We start from the raw sequence: 17,565 nt of genomic DNA, 5'->3' as shown, positions 1-17,565 counted from the left end.
ACGGCTCCCCATTGCCTTACTGAGTCATTTGCAATTGCTTTAAGGCTCAGGAGGACCTAAGCCTTGGCTGGTTTTCAGCCCTCCTCTCTGGCCTGCTCCTCATGAACCCGGGGAGGGTGGGAACCAGCCAAGCTGGTCAGCTCCTTGAACGTGCCCCTCCCTCTCCCCTTCTGGGTCCTGCTCCTGTGCTCTCCTATCCCCATCCCTACATGGCCGTCCTGCTCATTTTTAAGAATGCCTGGTCTCCACAAACCCTATTCTGATCTCTTTGACTAGAATCGACGTCCCTTTGTTCCAAGTGCCATAGCACCCTCACCCCTCTGGACGTGTTTCTTGGCCTCAGCTCTATTGAGATTTGGGGGCCGAATGACGCCTTGTTGTGGACACTGTCCTGCACACGGAGAAAGTTGAGCAACATCCCTGGCTCTTACCCACTTGATGGCGGGTAGCGCCTCCCCACCTGGCTGTGACAACCAAAAATGTCTCCAGACATTGCCCAAAGTCCCCTGGAGAGGGAGGATAGAGTGAATCACCTCCCGGTGAGAACCACCGCTCTAGAGTAACATTTATGCAACAAATCCCCAGCCACGCGCAGCTTGTGGATTGCCCGGAGGACGCTACTGAATCACTCCAGGCCCTCCCAAGCCTTGAACATTTGTTCACACTCTTTCCTCTGTGGGAATGCCTTTCCCCTCTCTCCCTCCTCTGCTGATTTCCTCCTCAGCCTTCAAAGCCTGCATGACAGTCGCCCTTCCCTGCCTGCCCGCCCCTCTGCAGGCAGAATGGATGGCTCTGTTCCTGGAGTGCCCGCAGCGCGTCGCACAGACCTTCATCATAGCCCTCACCAGACCATGCTGCGTGCTCTAGAAAAGTAGTTTATTTATCTCCCCAAGTAGCATGAGAGTTGTGATGGGGCAGGGAGCTCAGCCTGCTGGGGGGGGGGTGGGGGAGGACTCCCCAGGTGTGCTGGCTTCTAGCCCAGGTAGGTCGCTCAAGCACAGGGTGTGCCTGGCTAAGAACAACAGTGCCTGCGTTCAATTCCTCACTTTGGCATTTGCTAGCTGTGTGATTTTGGGTGATTTATTCAGCTTCTCTGGAGCCTTAATTTCCCTCCCTGTAATACTGCCTTAATAAGAGCATCTATCTTACGGGGCTGTTTCAATGATTTAACAAATTAACGTATGTAAAATGCTCTCCTGGTACCTGGCATATAGTAAGTGCTCAGTAAATATTAGTAATTGATGCAGAAGGAATGAATGATGATCGAATGAGTGATGAACCCAGCTGCACGGGGATGTGGATCCCACGGGCTAGAACACCATCAACAGCATGGGTGTTGCCTCCCAGAGGTGGAAACTCTGTGACCCCCTCCCCACCGCCCCACCGCCCCTCTGCCCCACCCCTTCCAGCCACCCTCACCCCGTCCTCCACAGCCTGGGCAGCTTGGGCAGTGAGCACAGTCTGGTCAGGGAGAGAGGGCTGTGGGCTCGCTTCACTGTGAGGTAGCCAGGCTGGGCGGAACCAGGACAGACATTAAAAACCTATTCTCTCACTGGGCATAAGTAATTGGCAAAAAAGCTCTAAATCCATAGCTGTCAGGTGAAGTCATTTCCGAGAGAAAGGGATGGAGGGAGAGAGCTGGAGGGGAAGCTGGGGTGGGAGCCAGAGGGAGGGAGTGAAATGCAAAACAAGGCGCTGGAGAGGCCAGAACAGAAAACCTTCTCCTTCCTTCTCCCAGACCAGACCGTTCTCCCGTTATCAACCCTCCCTCATTTATTTTTCTTCTCTGGAAAAAGGGATTTCTAAGGTGGTAAGAGAACGAAAGCCAGCCCTGGAATTATTTAATGAGCCAGAATGAATTGCATTTGAAATCATTTAAATGGGATCTGGGAGCATTTAACTGCAGCTTGGGATCTTAACTAGAGTGAGAAAGGATCTTTGTGCTAATTGCTGGCAGTGATATTCCTACAGAGAGGGAGAGATAGCAGCGAGCAATTAGCAGACGAGGGGTAATTTCAGAGTCTGGGCTGCTCGGTGGAAGTGAGCACCTTGACGTTGTTGCCTGGAGAGCCCAGTCCCCCAGCAGGGGGCAGGAAAGGCCCGGGACCCTGGGTGGGGAGAGGAAGGGAAGGGCTCTGTGCGGGGAGAGCTAGGAGACCAGGATGCGGCTTCCAACAGTGGAGACGAGGTCCAGTATCTTTTTGAGGGATGGGCAAGGAGACAGGGATCTCCGGAAGGGAGATAGAATGAAGTGTCTAGCCTTCCAGTGGTTCCTTGACCCACCTTCCAGAACACCAGCTTTGGGAAGGCAGTGAACTTTGCTCAGATTCCAGGGGAAGGAACAGAGACAATCCCATTTCAGCTCTTCCTCTTCCATTGCACACACCTTACTTCAAGATTGCTCTGTTGGTTGCACCTTTAATCACCAATTTTGTCATGGAGAGTAGGATCCTCTTTGTGAGCTTTGTTATGGGTACATCACCCTGGGAAGGTATTATGAGCCTATTCCACAGAAGAGGAAACTGAGGCATGGATTGTGACTTGCTGAAGACACATGGTTGATGAGTCAAGGGGTTCCTAAGACCCAGGGGTGTGTCCTGAACAACCACTAGCTAGTTGTCCTTCTTACAGTATTCAGACAAACGGAAATGGCATTGTCCCTGTCCTCCAGGAGGAGTCTACGGAGCCCATAGTCTAGAGTCATTAATAATTATGGAATCTTTAAAATGCTAACTTCCGTATGAAAGATATAAACAAAAGCCAGAAGAGAGAGGCATCACTTCCGAATGGCTGGCTGACAAAGGCGTCACCTTGGATTATTTGGACACATAGAGGTCTGGAGGGAGAGACTGCCAAGAGAGGGTATTACGTGAGCAAAGACAGGACGGTGGGAAACCATGGGCATGGATGGGAGACATGGGGCCTTTCTGTATGTCTGGAGAAGAGGCTGAGCTGGGGGAAGAGTTGGGGTCAGATAATGGACAGTTTTGCCTGCTGGGTCGATGAGTGTGAACCTCATTGTGCAGACAGTGGGGAGCCATGGATGGTTTCTGAGTTGGGGAGCCGCTGCCATACAGTAACCTGGCAGTAGTGGGAAAGATTTGAAGTGCAAAGACAAAGACCGTTGGAGCCAGTCAGAGGTTGTTACAGTAACCTACAGAAGAGGCAGTAAGCGTCTGAAATGGGGCATTGGTGTGGGATGCAGAGGACACTGCCACTCCACCCATTCCCTGCCCTCAGCGCCACCACACTGGCTGTCACAGGTGTGCTCTGGATTGGAAACACAGGGGGTGGGCAACATGTGCATAACATGTGGAGCACAAGGCTGGTGTAGCCAGGAGGCCATCTGGTCATCTGCACCAGTCCTTGCTCTTGGCAGACGACAACCAAAGCCACCCAAGACCATGGTCGCTTAGTGTGTTTATAACTCCACAATCTCTCTTTCCCCCAGAGGTCTGCATTTAATCATCCTGGCAGTTCAGAAAGCCTATGCTAGAGCTTCCTCAACTTTGAGCATGAGCTCTTTCCAGTGCTGAGCTGTTGGCAGAGGGAAAGTGCTGATTCCCAGGTGTGGTTGTGGCTCATCTCTACAGGTGGGCAAACAGAGAAGTCCTGATTGAAGTGTGGGAACAGGGGGTTGGACCTCATGACCTTTCGGTTCCTTCCCTGACTCCTAAATTTCCCTCCTTGTGCTCTGCCACGTATTCCTTTCATTCTGTCCTCTGCGCTGCCTCCTCCAGGGAGACTTCCCTCATTCTCCATAGCCACCTTATGCCTCTCTAATGACCTGCTTCCTGGGAGAGTTGCCTGCAGATAGATTTGTATCTGTTTTGAGGGCAGAGCCCATGTGTTGTACATATTCCCTGTAAGACCAGCAGAAGGCATGATAGAGAGAACTTTTTTATTAATTCTTTGTTATTCTGTTATTAAACTAATGCTAATAATAATAGTAATTAAAGCTACCACTGCACTGATCATATGGCAAGCATCTTAACAGATTATGTCTAATTCTCAAACAAACCTGCAAGGTTGGGATCATTACTACCATTTTGAAATGAAGGAAATGACACATAGGCCAAGTCAGTTGACCTTTCTCCTGCAGCTAGTTTGGGGATTTGCTCCTGGGCTGGCCAGTCTGAAGCGCCGCCCCCCCCCCAACCCCTTTGGTAAAATTGGATTATCATGATCATGCTTCCAAATACCATCTCATGGTTGGATAGAATAATCATAGCCAACCATATTGAATGTACTGAGCTTGGGTTATTACCCATCTGAAGGTCCATCTAAGGGTTTAACCCACGAGAGGAGGTTTGCTTGTTGTTCTAAGTCCTCTAATCATGCAACTTTCTACAGCTCTGGGCCACTAGGCAAAATATTAGGGGCTGGAGGTCCTGCCCTTATAGTTTCCAACTCTGAACAGAGATGGCTGAGAAAATGCTATTGCTCTGGGGTCTTCCAGCCCGTAGGTGGAGCTGTTGGACCCTGGGAAGTCCCCTGTTGTGGCTGTTGTGGACAGAAGGAGGGAGTGGTGTGGGCCAGTCCCAGCTCAGCTCTGTAAAAGGGAGGCTTATTTATAACTGGAAATTGGTACCTCCTGACTCCCTTCCCCCACTTCGGCCCCCTCTCTCCTCCCCTCACTCCCCGCAGCAACCACCATTCTGTTCTCTGTATCTATGACTTTTGTTTAGTTTTTAAGATACCAGCTGTACGTGAAATCATACGGTATTTATCTTTCTGTTATCATAATACTGTCTAGGTTCATTGTTGTCGCAAATGACAAGACTCCAAGTCATGGGGATGTAATGTACAGCATGGTGACTCTAGTCAATAATATTGTAGTGTATTTTTTTTTTTAAGATTTTATTTGTTTATTTAAGATAGGGAGAGGGAGAAGCAGCCTCCCCGCTGAGCAGGGAGCCTGATGCTGGCCTCGATCCCAGGACCTGGAGATCAGGACCTGAGCTGTAGGCTCACCGACTGAGCCCCCCAGGCACCCCTGTAGTGCATAGTTTGAGAATCGCCAAGAGAGTAAATCTTAGAAGTTCTTATCACAAGACAAAAAAAATTTGTAACTTTGTATGATGACAGATAGTAACTGGACTTACTTCGGTGATCATTTTGCCGTGTGAACAAATATCAAATCATTACGTTGTACCCCTGAAACTAATGTTCTGTGCTGGTTATACCTCAATAAAAAGAACATGTTTATGAAAATGGTGTATAAAAGGGGGGGGAGACACAGCGCTGTTCGTAAGAATGGGCTCTAGAAACAACCCAACTGGCCACCAAGACAGGCCTGGTTAAATAAATTATGGTACACCCACGTAATGGGATGCCATGTAGCCATTACAAATTATGACATAGATTTATGTTGATTGATATAGAACGACATCTCACAATATATTTTGTGGAGGGAAAAGCTTGCCTCAGGACATTTGGTATATATAGCATTCTCCCCAAGATACAAAATTATGAAAGAGAAACAGAGATGGATAGTAGGCAGGATGGTCACCAAAACTATTAGCAGTATAGATCTTTCTAGGTGGCGAGATTTCAAATAGTTCTTGTTTTATTTTTTTTTCCACTTTCGCCTTATCTGTATAATGGGAATTTTTAAAAGTAACAATCCTCAGTGTTTTTGCAGTAGGAAAAATAAGGTCATTTTCTATTTGAAAGTTTTGGAAAATGTATAGGCCAGCCCAAATTGAAGGTGTCACCGACTGTTGCCGAACACAGCCCTCTTCAGAGTGAAGCCACCTCTGATGTCTCATCCGTGTGTTGGTGACTTGTTACTCCCTTGCCAAGGAGTGGAGGAGATATTTGTCAGCAGTGTTAGGGACAGAAAAAGCTGAGGAGGCCTTTTCTGGGGCAGTTTCAGGACCTCCTCTGGAGTTCGGGAGGAGCATGTGGTCCCAGGACTCCAGGGCCCTGCCCTGTCTCAGCGAACCCCCCCTTCCCCTCCGGTTCCCACCCCCGTGCTGCCCCCTCCCACTCCCCACCCTGTCTCAGCTAACCCCCTTCCCCTCCAATTCCCACCCCATGCTCCCCCCTCCCACCCCCACACCCTGTCTCAGTTAACCCCCTTCCCACTCCAGTTCCTACCCCCGCGCTCAGCTCCCACGTCTTCCCCTCCCCCTGGTGTCTCCAGCAGCTTTCATCTCCACAAATTCTGTTCGGCAGAGAGTCCCTGAACTTTCTAATTGAGATCAGAGATAAATATAGTGGGAAAGGAAGGAGGGAGAGGGAGGAGGCCTAGTTTTTAATTTGCAGCATTTTCCATTAATAACAACTTCTAATTAAAAAGTCTCCATCTCCCAGCCCAAGTCCAAGAGAAAAGCCTCCTCAGGTCTGTCTGGCTGGAACCTTTGTGCCAGTGAGTTTGGAGTACGGATTTCTGCACCAGCTGAGCCCTCCCTGCCAGAAGCCATAATTAAGCTGGGTAAAGGGAAAGAAAGAAAGAAAGAAGAAAGATGTCATCTGAGACCATTGGGATCTTCCCTGACTGCGGCGCTAGAAGGCTGCTGCACACCTTCCTTGGACAGCAGTGCTAGCCGGCCAGTCCTCAGAGGAGGTGGCCAGGCCAGAGGAGCGAGGAGGCAGGGCTCGAGGTGGCTGGGGAGAGTTCCAAGTTGCAGGAGCTCAGTGTCCAGCACGGGAGGGCAGAAGCAGTGAGCTTTAAGAGAGAGCGCTCTCTGCCTCCATCCAGGACATGTCTACCTCATCTTTCCCCCCTCTTTGCGCCCCAAATTTCCTCTGCAGAGGCTCCATCCGTTAGTGGTGTGTACGCCTGTGTGTGTGTGTGTGTGTGTGTGTGTGTAGAGGGCGTGCTGGTGTTGCTGATGGAGGAGCAATAGCTGTTAATAGTCTTAAGATAGTAGGATGTGCCATTTAGTATTGATCTAAATACAAGTACAAGTGTATTTTTTTCTCCAGAAACATCTTGATGCATTTGCAATGAGCTGAACTGAAGTAGACACTCAGTGAACAGCTGTGAATAAATGCAGGGCTGAATGAAGCAGAAGAACCTCCCCGAACTTCAGTCTCATAGCCGACTGGTTCCTCAGCGCCCCCACTTGGATGTGTAATGGGCATCCCACACGGAGTGTGTCCAAACTTGACTCCTGATCGCCCCCTCCAGAAGTGCCCCCACACAGCCTTCTCCCATCTCGGGTAAAGGCAACTCTTTCCTTCTGGTGGCTCAGGCCAGGAATCTCCGCGGCATCCTTGAGTCCCCTCTTCCTCTCACATTGCCACATTCTCTATCCATGAGATTCCTGTTAGCACTTCCTGCCCCCACATCTACAGAGATAACCCCCTCCCCCCCAGTCCACGCCACCACCACCTGCTTTCTGGAGTGTTTCAGTAGGTTCCCGACGGTTCTGTCTGCTTCCACTCTGGTCCCCAAAGTCTGTTGGAAACCAGCAGCTGGAGGGAGCCATTTAAAGCTTAAGCCAGATGATGTCCCGCCTCCGCTCAGATCCCTTCAGTGGCTTATCTTCTCACCTTTCAAAGTGCAGCCCAGAAGCCTGACTGAAGCCTCAAGCCCCACGGGCTCTGGCCCTTTCTTACCTCTTTCACTGTCTCAGTCCATTCACACTGTGAGAACAAAATGTCATAGACTATGTGGCTGATAAACAACAGAAATTGATTTCTCACAGTTCTGCGGGCTGGGAAGCCCAAGATCAAGGTGCTGGCAGGTTCGGTGTCTGGAGGGGACTCATTTCCTGGTTCATAGACAGCCGTCTTCTCGCTGTGTGCTCATGTGGTGGAAGGGATGAAGGACCTCTCCGGGGCCTCTTTTATAAGGACACTAATCCCGTTCAGGAGGGCCGCCCTCATAACCTAATCACCTCTGAAGGCAAATACCATCACACCGAGTATTAGGATTTAATACATACATTTGGGGGTGGTGGGAGGAGAGATAAACATTCAGTCTGTTGTACTTTACCTCCTACTACTATCCCCTTGGCCCTACTCCTGCCACCTGGTCTCTTTGCCACTTCTTGACTGTGCTAGCCACACTCCTGCCTCAGGGCCTTTGCAACTGCTCTTTCTCTGCTTGGAAGGCTCTTCCTCCAGGAGCCCGCACAGCTCAACCCTTCACTACCTATAGGTTCCCTTCAGACCAAGGCTGCTCTGACCACCCTGCTTGGAATTGTAACCCTGCCTCACTCCAGCAAGCTAGTCCTTCCCTGCTTTATTATTTTTTATAGCACTTGCCACCTTCTGATATATGTTTTTATTATTTATCTTATTTATGTCTCTCCCCCTCTTCCCCACCCCACTGGAAGGTGAGCTCCACGAGGGCAGTGAATTTTGTTGATTTTGTTCACTGCCATTATCCGAGCACCTAGAACAAGCCTGGCATACATAGTTGCTCAATGGGCCATTTCTTTAATAAATCAATGATCAAGTGCATGAATGAATGCGAGTGAGCTAAATTGTCAAGTTAAAGTCAAGGTTTACTTTTCTGGGCGCCACAGCCAAATCCCACCCAACAAAGTCCCAGCTCCTAGGAAGGGGAAAGCCATTCTTATAAGAGGAGCTTGGGGGTCAGTGGAACCTGACTTTGAAATCTAGCTTTGTCATTTGAGAATGTGTGACCTTGGGTATTTACTTAACTTTTCTGAGCCCCCAATTTCTTCATTTATAAAATGAGGATAATGATAGGGCCTCCCTTGTAAGGTAGTTGGATGGAAACAATCAAAGCAATGATATAAAATAAATACTTACCAGTGGCCTGGTTTATAGCAAGTGCTCAGTACATGTTAGCTAGTAATGGTAGTGCAATTTTGTTGTCAACAGGGGACACCTCATAAAGCAGCAGTGACTATTGACCATGAGGAAGCAAATGCAATCTTCCAGAAAGAAGGGCTTACTACTAGGAAAAAGCAAGGATACCAGCCTTGGTCAGCCTCTGCAGGAGCACAGTTCTGGGATTGCTCTTTTAAAAAATGAACATAAATTAATGGAAGCTGTTAAGGGGAAATGATCAGGAGGGTAAAAATGAAAAGGCTCACAACCTTGCCTAGGATGATCACTAGCAAGAGCTGGTTCGTTCAGCACCATGCAAAAGAAGGTATAGTCTACAACAGAGGTTAGCAAATATTTCTATAAAGGGTCACATAGTAAATATTTTAGGTTTTGCATGTCATCTGTGTGGGTCACAGCTACTCGGCTCTGTTGTTGAAGTGTGAAAGCATCTGTAGACAATGCATAAATGAATGGGTGCGGCTATGTTTCAATAAATCTTTATTTATAAAAACCGGTGGAGGGCCAGATTTGGCCCCTGAGTTTATAGATTGCTGATCCCTAGTCTCTAGGATCCCATGATGAGATGGCTGAAGGGATGTCTGAGAGAGGTCTGGATTATTCTGAGGGTCCTCAAAGGGGAGAAGTGGGGCTGAAGAATAGAAAGTGTAGGTCTATAGATTCATTTTTCCTTTTAAGGAAGATGTTTAACCAGCCAGTTTCTGGCTGAGCCCAGTCCAAATGGGCTGCACTGGGCAGAAGGCTGTGAGTCCTTATCTGTGAATTTATTCAGACAGAAGCTAGGGCAATTTGGCAGAAATTGTGGAAAGTATATTCAAACATTGGGTAAGTGACTGGTTTAATCCTTTGGGACTTTCAAAATCCTTGATTATTGGGATATTCTAAGGTATATGCATATTGACATCCAGGAAAACAAAGTCACAGATTTGGTGCCTCTCCAATGAGTGGGTCATTGAAATGTGCAGACTGAAGACAGTTTTATTTTCTAATTATATCACCAAACAGATTCTGTGTACATGCTCATGGGTGAAAATCAATGAGAATGCATTGTCAACTTCATTTAGGACCTAATCAATCTCACTACTGGTTTGGGTCTCTCATGAAGACCCAAACACCATAAACTGTAGTCACTCCTGCTAATAAAATAGCATGAAGAATGTATTAAAATGGCAAACATTTAACACACGGGCCTCTATTCCTCCCACCGCTATGCATGCAAAATATTGCTAATTGATCTTGACTCTACCTGAAACTTGGCCTCAAACAGTTAAGGTTCTAGAATTTTTATAATAGCAGAGACTTAGAGCCAACTGTCTAATTGAAATAGAGGTGAGCTGTGGGATCAAAGCTGAATTATGCTGAAGAGTAGAGGAGGAAATGACTGAGAACTCCAAATACCCCCTCCAAAAGACCCACCTTGGTCTCCCATTGCCCCAGAATTCTTCCCAACACAGTGCTCCAAGCAGCTACCATCAACTTATTGGAGGTGGCTCTTTTTCATCTTTGGTTTAGAAAGTTTAAGGGCAACAGTTGACCTTTTCTATAACCTCCTAGAAGTTGGTCAGTGGACAGTGAGTTGTAACCTGGGATTCTCTGTTGAGCATCCTGTATGGAAAAAATTAGGAGGATGGGATCTCTCAGCCTCTTTTGATATCATGACATTTTAATGAGATAGATATTGGAGGTGACTCAAAATTTTGGGGTGTGGGCATATCCTTGGGTCAATACCCTAAGTCAGGTGCTGACAGATTTGGGGTGATGAGTTGGTGACACCTATTCACCTGACCTTTCTCTTGGTGCTAAGATCACCTGTGTTCATGTCCAAGCTAATTGTAGGGATGAAGACAAGATCTTTGGGAGGATGGGATTCTGATGACAGACATGGAAGTGGTGCTCTTAGCCATGTGTCCCCACTTTATGCTGAATATGGGGTGGAGGAAGGAGAGCAAGGGTGGGAGCAGAGATAGCACATGTTTAGGGAAATGGGAAATGTTCCTGAGTGAGAACACCTTTCAGGAGGGCAGCCCCAAATTTAGAGGATTTGGGGGTTTGAAGTGGAAATAGCCAAGGTCTTGTCATAGAAGATGGTAGCCAACGTCAAATCCCAAAGGTCGAGACAGCAATGTAAATGGCAGAATAGGGAGCAAGACTAGCCATTGGAAGGATTGGTTGCATGTTGGACATAGGTATGGAATTGGATGGATGGATGGTTGGATGGATGGATGGATGGATGGATGGATGGATGGATGGAGAAGGCAGAAATGGTAAAGTTGCTTGTGTTTATGTCTCATGCAGAATAAAATATGAAGACATCTTATAGCCCATGGTTTCTCAATCTTGGCATTGTTGGCATGTTGGACCAGATACTTCTTTGTTGTGGGGTACTGTCCTGTGCACTGTAGGTCCTACCTTCTAGATGCTGGATCCCTTCCCACCCGCCTGATTGTGAAACCACACATGCCTCCAGACATGCTGAATGTCCCTTGAGGGCAAATTGCCCCCAGTTGAGAAGCACTGTACAGCCTACCAGGCTGTGGTTTATAGTACATAGTATGGGGTGTAGAGGAGACCTGCTAGTCCAGACTGGATTGGGGGATCTGGGAGAAACAGAAGAGCCTTATGGACCTGGAAATTTGCTAATTTAAAAGCTTAGGACAGGTTCCCTCAGATGACTTGCCACCTTCCTGGTTTCCATCTTCCTGACTTAGAGGTTCCATCTCCTGTGCTCCCATCGTATATCACACATACTCCCAATAAAGCTACTAATTTCTTATATTACTGATATTTGCATGGTTTTACCTCACAGAACTTTAAATCCCTCTAGGGCAGGATTGCATTGTTTTATCTTTGTGTTTCCAGAACCTAGCACAGTTCTTGACATATAGAAGTTACTCATGAAAGGTTTCCAAGCACATGGATGAAGGAATGAAGTAGTGATTTTGGAATTGCTCCCTGGACCTCCAGCACCACAAATGCACCAGAGGCAGGGATCCTGAATCATCAACAGAGCAGATATCAGAAATGGAAAATGATGAGTCCTCTTCTGGAAAAGCATAAGTCAGCCTGGGAGTGAGGTTCCTGAGTCACTGAGGCGAAATGAACTCTGGGCAAGAGACAATGGGGCTGAGCTTGGGTTTGGGACCAGGCCAGGGAGGCAAATTGGGCAGGTCTTACCCGGAATCCCACCCCCGCTGCGTGGCCCACAGCAGCTGCATTGACGCTGTTGCTGACCGGCTGCCTGTGCAGCCTCCCCCGCCCACCCCTATGTTGTTGCTGCTCCCCTAGCCCAGCAGCTGGGAGCGCATCCACCAGTTAATGGACCTCTTGAAGAGGGGCTGAGCCAGGAGCCATCAGCACAGCTCCCTAACCAATGGTCCTACTGAACCAGCGATTTCAATTAAAGGGCCATTATCATGAAACCCTATCCAGCCCCAGCTCCCATCGGCCAGTGGGAGGCCTTCCTGCTCCCTGTCCCAGACCCTGCTCTGTGGTTACCGAGCAGCCCTCTCACTGGGGTCCACTGCCTTTGCTAAAACACAGCAGCTGCTGCTAATAAACAAACATATTGATCATACAGATATGGGATGTCAGGGACTTAATTCATGAATGAAGTGAGCTTTAAGAGTACCCAGTGGGAGCTGGCTCCATTTAAAGGGCCAGCAGCTGCCTGAGTTCTTTGGAGGTGGGCTCCAAGACAGGCCAGGGAAGGTTCCTCTCTCTGACCTGTGTCCTGTGGTGCCCTGTGGGCATGAAATGGAATCTTCTACCCCATGGCTACCACCTGACCTGGTCCCCCGCCTTTCTTCTCCGGGACCTTCTTTGCCACTTGGAGCTGGTCAGATGAGGCTGGAGTGCTCTGTTATTTGACAGAACAAGAGCTGGGGTTAGTGTGTGGTGGAGGAGGAGAAGAGGACTTGCCCAGACCTCCCTGGCTCGGGCTCTTGGCTCCCTATCACGATGATGCTGATAATGGCCTCAGTCCTGGCAACTGGTCTTTACCAGGACCCGCCATCTCACTAGAGTGGAGGGTGGAAGAGCCTTGGACCCCTGATGAAGGGTCTACACTGGGATGTGAGAGGTCCTAGACATTCCTTAATGCAATCATTCTCAAGCCAGGCTGACCACCCCTTCATCAGTCTTAGCATACAGTCAGTAGCAAAGGCCCTGGAGCCAGAATTCTGGGCTGTGAACCCCAGCTCTGCCACTCACAAGCTGTGTGACCTTGAGCAAGTTGCTTAACCTCTCTGTGCCTTATCTGTATAAAAGGAAATGTGTTGCTATGGAAATTAAAATGAACCAGTATGTGCTGTGCCTGCAAGAGTGCCTGGCCCAGAGTTAAGTGTTTAGTACCAGTCTTGCCCCTGACCTTGGCCTGCCATGATGGCCAATGACCTCCCCTGCATTCCTCACCCTTCCTCCAGGTACCACGCAAGGAAGTTATTTCAGGGAGGCAAAGCATGCTATAAAGCACATTTCTTCCCTTCCCAGTGCCCAAGTGGGCAGTTCCAGCCCCTGCTGTTTCCCAGCAGCCTGCCGGAAGCTCAGGGTGGCTCCTGCATCTGGGTCGAAATCCAGCTGACCTGAGCCTTCCCAGGGCTGAGCTTCCGACCGTTTCCTCCCCTGGACTATACCAGGGAAGGGCTGGCCCTCCAGCCCCTCTCTCCCCTCAGCTTTGTCTGGAGCTACCCTGACCCGATATGGTCGCCACCACTAGTTAGCCCCATGTGGCTACTTACATTTAAATGAATTAAAATGAAATAAAACATTTTTAAAAGTCAGGTCCTCAGTCACACTAGCTCTGTGCAGCCATTGTATTGGACGGTGCAGATTAGAGAACACTTCCATCTCTGCAGAAAGTTCCGTCAGTGTTGTCCTGGAGGCCGTATGACAGGAAGGGAGTCGCCTCCACTCAGTTCTTTAAGCTGCTCAAAGTGAGGTCCATGGATCCCAGCGTCAGCTCACCTGGGAACTTACTAGAAACTCAGACTCTCAGGCCAAAGCCCAGACTGACTGAGCCAGAGTTTGCATTTTAACAAGATTCCCAGGTGGATTGTGTGCATCTTACAGTTTGAGAACTACTGCTATAAGCCTCAGTTTCCTATCATGGAAAATGGGAATAATACTTTGTGGGATTAAGTGAGATGCACCATATAACATTCTTGTCAAATGGAAAATGCCCAATAGAGGTTAGACCCCTTAACCAATGTCATCTGCCCCAGGGGCAGGGCCAGCGAGTGACTGTCATTGAGCCCTAGGACCAAGGGTGTTGAGACTGGAGGGGGTCCTTCACTGCTGAAGAGACAGTGCCTGAGGTTAGGAAGGGGCCCTGCATCTACTCCCCGCACTGTTCACGTTCACTTCCCAGAGCCCCAGCTGAAAAACCCTTAGGGCCAATGGCTCAAGAGACGCTGATCAGATGCGATCAAATTTGGCACTGAGCAAGGGGCTGGGGACCCAGGTTAAAGAGAGTGTTGTCTTTGGCTCACAGTAAAGTGGTGGATAAATGAGTAAACATTATTTTAATGCAGCATGGTAAGGCACAGGGGAGAGCGATGTCCAGGTGGCTGCATGAGCCCAGTGGCACATTGCCAGGGCTCAGGGAGAGCGCCAGGGAAGGCTTCCTGAAGCCACTGGCACTTCGTCCAGAAGAGATGGTTGCGGAGCAGGGTTGGCAGGGGAGACATGGTGGGCACAGCAGGCAGAGGGAGCCCGCCGAGCAAAGGGACGAAGTTTGAAAGCAAGCCAGGTGCACGGGGAAGCACACAGTACAGTTCTGCAGGAGGACGGAGGGTAAGGGCCAGTGGCGTGGACAGCGAGCCTGGTTGAGGCTGGAGATGGGCAGGAGTTCACACAAGCGGTCACACCTGCCATGCCAAAAACTATCCCGTAGTGAGAAAGTTACTGAAGGGTTTTAGGCAGAGGAACAAGGAGACCACGTTTGTGAATTGGAAACGCCACAGAAGCCGTGCTGTGGAGAAGGAGCTGGAGGCAGGGTGGTCATTAGGGGCTACTGTACAAGTTCACGGAGGGAAGATGCAGGCCTGGGTTCTCGTGGCTGGGCTGGGGATGGCGGGGAGAGGAAGAAGAGCTCTGAGGACAGGCAGTCAAGCATTAACCCATCAGCCATGCAGCTCATTAATTTTGAATTTGTGATTGCTTTCTTGAAGGCCTGAGCTGAAGTTTACTTGTGTTCAGAAATCTGTTTTGTTTTTTTGGTTTTTTTTTTTAACAAAGCGTGTAAGCCCCTCACTCTAACAAACAGGGTGAAAGCTGTTTTCAGAGGGAAACTTATAGTCACAAATGCCTTCATTAGTAATGAAATAAGACCCCGGCCCCGCTCTCCCAACAAAGGGGTGGTGTTTGGTAATCATCGTAAGAAATTAGAGGAGGAACGTTGAATAAACTAAAAAAAAAAAAAATAGGGAAAATGGTATTAATAAAGATAAAAGCAGAATTTAATGACATAAAAATGAAGGTATATTAGAAAGAATAAATAAAACCAAAGCTTGTTCCTTGAAAAGACCTGTAAAACGGATGAATCTGGTTTGAGAGCCTGATTAGGGGAGGGAGAGAGATTAATGGGAGAGAAAACAGAGATGGTATAAATTAACTGCCACAGCAGGATGGTCTGGAGGAAATTGGAAATGCTGTGGGTGAGTTTCAGAAGCCTCCAAAACTCTTCCCACACCAAGAGTGGTGACAGCATCCCCAAGCCTCACTGAGCCCTTCATTCCCGAGAGCCTGTGGATACAGCAATATTTGGTGAATATCATTCTCCTTAACAACATAAAAAATAACAGTGACTCACATTTATCTCGCTGCTTTCTATATGCCAGACACTGTGCTGCCTACTTTGCCTGGGTTTTATTTTAATCCTTCCAGCATTTGAACCAGATGGATCAGGACTCACACCACACCCATTCTACAGATGAGAACATCAAATTTAGCAGGATCCAGTCGCTGGCCCCAAGGTCCTCCGTCTCTCCAGAGGCAGCCTGGCACCTGGTGCCCCACACTTCACCCGTGCATGATGCCGGCCTCTGGGTGAGCTTGTTTGAAGATATTAGGTGCTTCAGTGTTCAGCAAGGGATGCCCTGGGCCTCGGGTTCCAGTCATGGTGTTGCCATTTAGACGCTCAACTTTGGAGAGTTGCTGAGCCTTTGTGGGGCTCAGTTTACTCCCCTTCCTTCCTTCCTTCCTTCCTTCCTTCCTTCCTTCCTTCCTTCCTTCCTTCCATAGACTCTACATCCAGCATGGAGCCCAATGTGGGGCTCAAACTCATGACTCTGAGATGAAGACCTGAGCCGAGATCAAGAGTCGGATGTTCAACCCACTGAACCACCCAGGCGCCCCAGTTTACTCTTCTTTAAAATAAGGGAGTTGGACTGGGCCCCTGTGATTTTGACATTCTTTTGTGTCTTTCTGTAAAAGTGCTGTTAGGGGCACCTAGGTGGCTTGGTCATTTAAGCATCCGACTCTTGATTTCAGCTCAGGTCATGATCTCAGGGTTGTGGGATCGAGCCCGGCATCGACTCCATGCTCAGTGTGGAGTCTGCTTGTCCCTCTCCCTCTTCCCCTCCCCAACCCCGGCTTGCGCACGTGTGCACTCTCTCTCTCAAATAAATGAATAAATAAAGAGGTACAATCTTTAAAAAAAATAAAAATAAAAATGCTCTGTATTCAGACTTCATCACTCATTCAGACGAGCCGCGGCGTTCAGTACCGATTAGTGAGATATGTATGTTCCAGGGCTGTACATCTTACCTTCTATAATGGATGTCCAGGAAGCCCTCTAAAGAGATAGACCAGAACACAGACTGCCACAGGAGGGAGTGCGTAGGGGTGGCAAACGGCAAGACTGCCCTTAGATCTGGCAACCCAGGCTCCTATCCCAACCCCTAACCCCCCTGGTCCTCTTCTGGCTATGCCCCTCCCCAGGGTGCTAAGGGGAACCCACACTCTCTTCTTGACCTCACTCCCTGGATGCTCTGAGCCTCCTCCAGGGCCTGTGCAGGCCTCAGTTCCTGGGCCACTTCCCCTTGGTGTGGGCACCTCCCACCCCAGGGGTGTCCTGGGGAGGGGGCATGTGATGGGGCCGTGAATAGAGCTTGGCTTGGCAGGACTTGGATTCCACAGGCAGGAGGGCCCCAGGCCCCTTTTGGTGTGAGAATGAGTGGGTGTGGGAAGAGAACGGAGAGCTGGGGCAGGGGCTTCCATCTGAAATCTTACCCTGTTACATGGCACCCCAGAATGTGTTAACAAAGGAAAATGTAGTTGTGTGGGAGGAGTTAAGCCCTGGCAAAAGACACATATACATGCGAATGACAGGCAAAAAATGAGAGGTCCCAGAACGAGGCAAGCTTCCCTGTTAGGGAGCTGGGTAAATTCACACGCTTATAAAGAGAATCCCTCAGGAGGGTATTGGACTGCCTAAAAGAGGGAAAACCAGAGTTTAGGAGGCAAAGGTTGGGAAACCAAACCTACAGAAGTCTGTCCTGCTTTCTGATCTCCCAACCAGCTCACTCCCCTTGGCCCTGACTTGAAGCCCACTAGAGCAGTTCTCCGATGAGAATTCGGCCCTCCAAAGAGACCTGCCAGGATTCATTCACTCCCCCGTACATTCATCAGCAGATATTTATGGAGCCCATCCCATGTGTGCAGCAGTGCCCGGAACAGTGGTGGGCAGGACCAGACCCAGCCGCGTGATGGAGGCAAGCAATGATGGAAGAACCTAGCACATAAATGTCGATCCTGCAGACGCTTGTGAAGACCGCACCCCCCCCCCCCCCCCCC

Source organism: Ursus maritimus, unplaced genomic scaffold (assembly GCF_017311325.1).
Source record: "Ursus maritimus isolate PB19 unplaced genomic scaffold, ASM1731132v1 scaffold_27, whole genome shotgun sequence".
NCBI lineage: Eukaryota > Metazoa > Chordata > Mammalia > Carnivora > Ursidae > Ursus > Ursus maritimus.
Note: the sequence above shows the minus strand (reverse complement) of the source record.